The sequence below is a fragment of the Pteropus alecto genome, unplaced genomic scaffold (assembly GCF_000325575.1).
Source record: "Pteropus alecto unplaced genomic scaffold, ASM32557v1 scaffold97, whole genome shotgun sequence".
Taxonomy (NCBI): domain Eukaryota; kingdom Metazoa; phylum Chordata; class Mammalia; order Chiroptera; family Pteropodidae; genus Pteropus; species Pteropus alecto.
Window position 1 is genome coordinate 1680898 of NW_006439713.1, and position 5751 is coordinate 1686648.

At 40.3% G+C, this 5751-nt stretch overlaps 1 pseudogene; it reads right to left on the reverse strand.

Moving 5' to 3' along the window:
* Positions 1-4940: 4940 nt before the first annotated feature.
* LOC112483795 lies at positions 4941-5059 on the reverse strand (annotated as a pseudogene).
* Positions 5060-5751: the final 692 nt, after the last annotated feature.

The following is a 5751-nucleotide window of genomic DNA, read 5'->3' on the forward strand; positions in this document are numbered from 1 at the left end:
ATTAAATATGTGTATTAAATAAGTTTAATGAAAATAGTCGCTTCCTCTTCCTCTTCTTCTCCCTCTTTTCTCCTCTTTCCTCCTCGCCCCCCACCACAAGTCGACTTTATTGAGGTACAATTTCTATCCGAGAAAACACACTTTAGAAGAGAACCGTTCAAGAGATCTGACAAGTGTATGGCCACGAAACTACCACTGCGATCGTGACATAGGACATTTTCATGTCTCCAGAAAGTTCCCTTTTGCCTCCCTGCATCATGGACAGCCGAAGCCCTGCTTTCTGTCCCTGTAAATCATTTTTGCTTTTCTAGAGCTTCATGTGTGTGGACTTGTCCATCAGTATGTACTGTTTTGGGTCTTCCTGAGCACGCTTTGGAGCTTTATCCAAGCTGTTGCATGTGCCACATATCAGTAGTTCATTCCTTTATTCCTTTCTGAATTGTGCCTACAGTGTGGATATGCTTTAATCTACAGTGTGGATATGCTTTAATCTACAGTGTGGATATGCTTTAATTGGTAGATCTAGTCCCTCTTTTGGACATTTGGGTTGTTTCTAGTTTTTGGCTATTCTGCATAAGCTGCTGTGAACACTCACGTATGAGTTTTTGTACAGATGCACATTTCTGTTTGCATATTTAGGATTAGATTGTGGGTTGTGTGGTAAATATATGTTTAACTTTGTAAGAAACTTTTCAAAAATGGTAGAACCGTTTTACTTTACCATCAGCAATGTGTGAAGTCACAAATGCTCCAGATCCCTGCCAACATTTGGCATTGTCTGTTTTTAATTTTAGACATTCTACTGGATTTGCAATGGTGTCTCATTGTGGTTTTAATTTACATTGTCCTAATGATTGATGATCTTGAACATCTTTTAATGTGTTTATTGAACATTCATGTATCTGCTTTCATAGTATATCTGCTCGAATCCTATGCTCATGTTTTGTTGGGTTGTCTTATTGTTTTTGTAAGAGTTCTTTATGTATTCTGAGTACAAATTCTTTGAGAGATTTATGTGTTATAAAAAGTTACTCTCAAACTATGGTTTACATTTGCATTTTCTAAACAATATCTTTACAAAAACAGAGTTTTAAAAATTTGATTAAGTCCAATTTATAATTGTTTTATTTTGTTTCTGGGACTCCATGATCTCACTGTTAGACTGCTTGATATTATGTCACAGCGTAACAAGGCTTTGTTAAATTTTTTCAGCCTCTTCCCCTCTCCGGTTCATTTTGGATAGCTTCTATGGCTAATTTTCAATTTTACTGACTTTTCCTTCTAATGTTTCTTCTAATTTTAATCTCCTGTTTCTTGCATCCATTTAGTAAAATTTTGATTTCAGATACTGTATTTTAAAAATCTCTAAAAGTTCCACTTGGCCTTTTATTTACATCTTCCATTTCACTCATAATATTCATGTTTTCCTTCACATCTTTGAATATATTTATAACATTTATAGTAATATTTTTTATGTCCTTTTCTGCTCATTACATCATTTCTGGATCTGTTTCTATTGACATATTTTTATCTTGGATCTTGCTCACATTTTCCTGTTGGTTCACATATCTAATAATGTTTTTATTGAAGTTAGACATTTCATTTATGCTATTAAGTGCTGTGTCTTATTGCTTATCTTTAAAGAATATTGGCCTTTGTTCTAGCAAGCAGCTAAGTTGCTTGTAAATCTGCTTGATCTTTTCAAGCTCTTTTTAAAAAAATCGTGGGATGAGTCTTGAGCAGCCTATCTTTAGGGCTAGTTTATCCCTCTAAGACACAGCCCTTCTGGTGTCTGTAATGAATGCTCCATGCACTCAATGAACAATCACTGCCTGGCAGGTACCCAAATAATTGCCCAGTAACGAGTGGGCTATGGGAATTTTTGAGTCTGTGGTTACCATACCTAATTTTTCTCTCCCCAGTGATTATTCCTTGCCTAGCCTTGTGGATTTTCACCCTGAACTTGTGCAGATTCATATCCAAGGGAGTCAGTCCCGAAGCAGATTTTTAGAGCGCTTCCTCTGCGTAGCTTCCTTTTCTCTGGTGTCCTGCTTCACGAGTCCTAGCTGCCACACGGTCCCTGAAACGGTCTCCTCCCTCAGCTCTGCAGGGTGTTTGGGTTTCCCTTCTCCGTCCTGTGGTCTGGAAATTGCCTCCGGGCGGAGAGCTCACCACATTCGTTTCCCTTTATTTAGGAATCACAGTTCTGTACTGTGTATTGTCCAATGTCTGAAAATATTTATTTCATATTTTGTCCATTTTTTTCTAGTTTGTTTTAATGGCAAGAATGAAAATACTCTATCATGGGAAAAGCAGGACTTTGCATTTTTAAATTTAATTCTTATAACCCTAAGAGGTTAGTGTTACTATTCATCCCATTTAGAAAAACTTAGGCACTGAGGGTTCAGCGAATTGATTATATCACTTAGCTAACAACCATTTAGCTCCGTATCAATGATTCATCCATTCGTTCAACAAATACTGAGCACTTTGTTCCATGAGACAGGCTGAACCCAGAGTGGTGCACAAGCGTGTGGTCTTCGTACTTACTGAGCTTGCAATTTCCTGGTAACGCCCAGCACAGTGCATAGCCTATCGTAACAGATAGATACCGACTTGCTGAATTGACATCGATGCACACAATCGATGTCCTGAGGCCTCAGCTAACGTGAAAGCGGGGGGCCTCCGTTCTGGTTCCCCACCTAGTGCACCTCCATGGTGTTCCTTGTTCATGGTTGTGCACTGTTGGCTTGATTGCTTCCCACGACAGGAGGCTTATTATCACACAAGGCAGTGCATCCCATTTTGGTATTCTACTTAACCGCAGAGTTCACCAGCCAGGATATAAGTGGGTACTAGGCAGGTGAAAGCATATAGAGATTTTTTTGCGGAGGAGAAAGAGCAGACGTTAGGGAACCAGAGAGCCATCGAGACAGACTTCACTCATCACTTTCCCAGTGCCAGCTCGAGGGTTGCTTATCTTCACGTCTCCTGGGGCCTGCCTTCTGCGTCCTTACTCAGCAGCTGGATGACGGCTTGTCACAACGCTGTGCGAGGAACTCACGTGTTCTGTGTGAGGGGCGGGCAGGGGCTCAGCAGGACTGGGTGACCTCTAAGATTCTTCTGACATCTGCGAAACTTCGAGTCAAGCTTTAGCCTCTCTTCTTTTCAGAAGCCTTATTTACAGCTAGATCTGAAAGGTCTCGAAGCTAATTCCTGCAATTACACCTTCCTGCATATATTTTTTTTTGCTAGAATTTATGAAGGTTTTATTTAAAGTCTGTGCAATATTGTCTTCTGCACTATATGATCTAATTTCATCTGGCTGTTTCCACATTTTTCTTCTTAGGTTTCTGAGTCCTGCTTCCACCCCCGAATTCTATTGTGTGCAGTTGATCTGGACTCTCGGAGGCACCATTCTCAGTAACTAAGGAAGGCCCTAGAAATCCATGTCCCTGTGTCTCCACTGGGGCCTTGGACAGACAGCCAGGAAATACAGGTCTACTGTGGATGTGCTACGTTTGTAAACTGAGAAGTTTCTAAAAAAAAAGTTTTATTTTAATAAAGCATTTTAATGTATTTTGGAGAAGACGACGACAACAAAAAAACTAATTGAAAATAAGGAATAAGATGACCATGAATAACATTCCTTTATCAAAGCGATTTCAGGCTTTGAATAACCTTGTTAATTCAATTCAGCTATGTGCCTGGGCCAGCCGGGCTGAGCTTCATCCAAGGAGACAATGGAGCCAATTGGATTGCTCGCGGCGAAAGCACACTTCCTGTCCTGCTGGTCCGCTTTTCTCAGAGGACAACAGATGATGCAAACCCTTCGGCTTCCACCATAAATAGACCACCTGCTCAACTAACAGAGAAATATATCTCACTGCGGGTACGGGCCTTTAGAATAAATAGCACTGTGGATTACTTTTCACATAAATATTTGCAATGAAACGTATGAGATGAAAATATCGATTATCAAGACTGATAGTACTGAAAATCAAATGAGTCTCTGCCACGCCTAACAGACGAGCCTAATTCAATCATCCAGCTGGACTAATCACTGGGAAGCCCAATTTGCAAGTCTCCAGTCAAGGGTTTGCAAATCTATCAGCCATTCTGGTAGAAAGACCCAATTTTTGGACCGCTTAGTCTTTTAAAATAAGCTCTGATCTGGTGTTTGATAACGCACGAACTCTAGGTGGTTAGAAAACCGTCTTCCCACTGACATTCTTCCTAAAAAAAAAGACTTTGGCCGCTTGCACTTCTCATTGGCCACGCGTGCGTCTTGACCGCCCACACCAAGCAACTGACGCTGCAAGGAACTCTCCTGACGCGGCCTTCACTGAACAGCACTCATTATTTTTGCTTCATGTTCTCTCCCTGACCTAGATGTATCCTGACCTTTTATCCTCTTTTCCCCTAATGACTTAACCTGGTATGTGAAAACAGTTACTTTTTGAGAGGGAAGATAACTGAAGATTACTCAGGTTCTTGGGTTTTTGTGTTTTTTGTTTGTTTTTGTTTTTGTTTTTTTTTTGCTTTTTAGAAAATTGTAAAGCATAGGAGATTCAGAGAAGCAAACAAAACACATGCATAGCCTAATGAGTCACTACAATGCTAACACACTTGTAACCAATTTCCAGGTCAAAAATGACACTTTGATATTACCCAGACGTCTCTCCACGTGTTCCGTGCCAATCCCCAAAGTAACTGCTGTTCTGGCTTTTACAGCGACAACCTCCTTGCTTTTCTTTTTATAGCTGAACCCCCAGATGTGAATCCCTAGACAGTATAACTTAGTTTCATTCATTTTTCTCTAATCTGACAGTTTTATTTATTTGTTTAATTATTTTTTTTTAGGCGAGGCAAGCCTTGGCTGACCTCACAGATTGCAAGGACCTTGTCAGCTTACAATCTCTTATTTTTTTTCCTTTTTATGCCTACAGCACCTGGTCTTCCTAGGTGGTCTCCCATCCAAGGACTGAGCAGGCCCGACCCTGCTTAGCTTCCGAGATCGGACGGGATCGGGCTTGTTCAGGGCGGCGTGGCCGTAGACTGAGTTTTAGTCTGTCTGAATGTACAGGTTCCTCCCCCATCCCTTTCATTCTCTTTTCTGTCCTTGCGATTTACCTGCTGAGGCACCTGAGCTATGTGAACTGCCAAGTTCTCCAGTCTGGAAGTTGCTAGATGCTCACTCATGGCACAGTCTGGCCCGCTGTTCTTCCTTTATAATCCCTGCACATGGGAGCTGGAACTTGAGGTTCGATCAGATTCGGATTTTCGGATTTGGTCCTTTCGGCAAGAGGAGGAAGTGGTGGAGTGTTCTCCATCAGGAAGCACGTGATGTCTGGTTATCTTTTTATGTGTTTGTGTTGGTGTTCTTTGCCTCAATCTGTTAATTCATGTGTTTTATTTTGTTTCCTGGTAGGAGTGGTTTGCAAATTGGTGATTTCTTTTTCATTTGCTAACGGGGGTACTTTTATAAAGAGATGGTTCCTTCCATCTACCATTTGGTTACCCAATAGTTTATTTTATATGTAAACAGGAATAATTTCTATATTTTCCCATTTACCAGTTTCTAAGATAATTGCTGTATTCATTCTCCTCATTTATCAGTGTTTAAATTAATTAATTGGTTGGTTCCCTATCATTGTCCAAAAATGACCAATTAGCTTTTTTAAAAATATCATTGCAAAAGAATTCATTTTAATACATTTGTTAAGTTTCAATCTGTGATACTTTTTACAC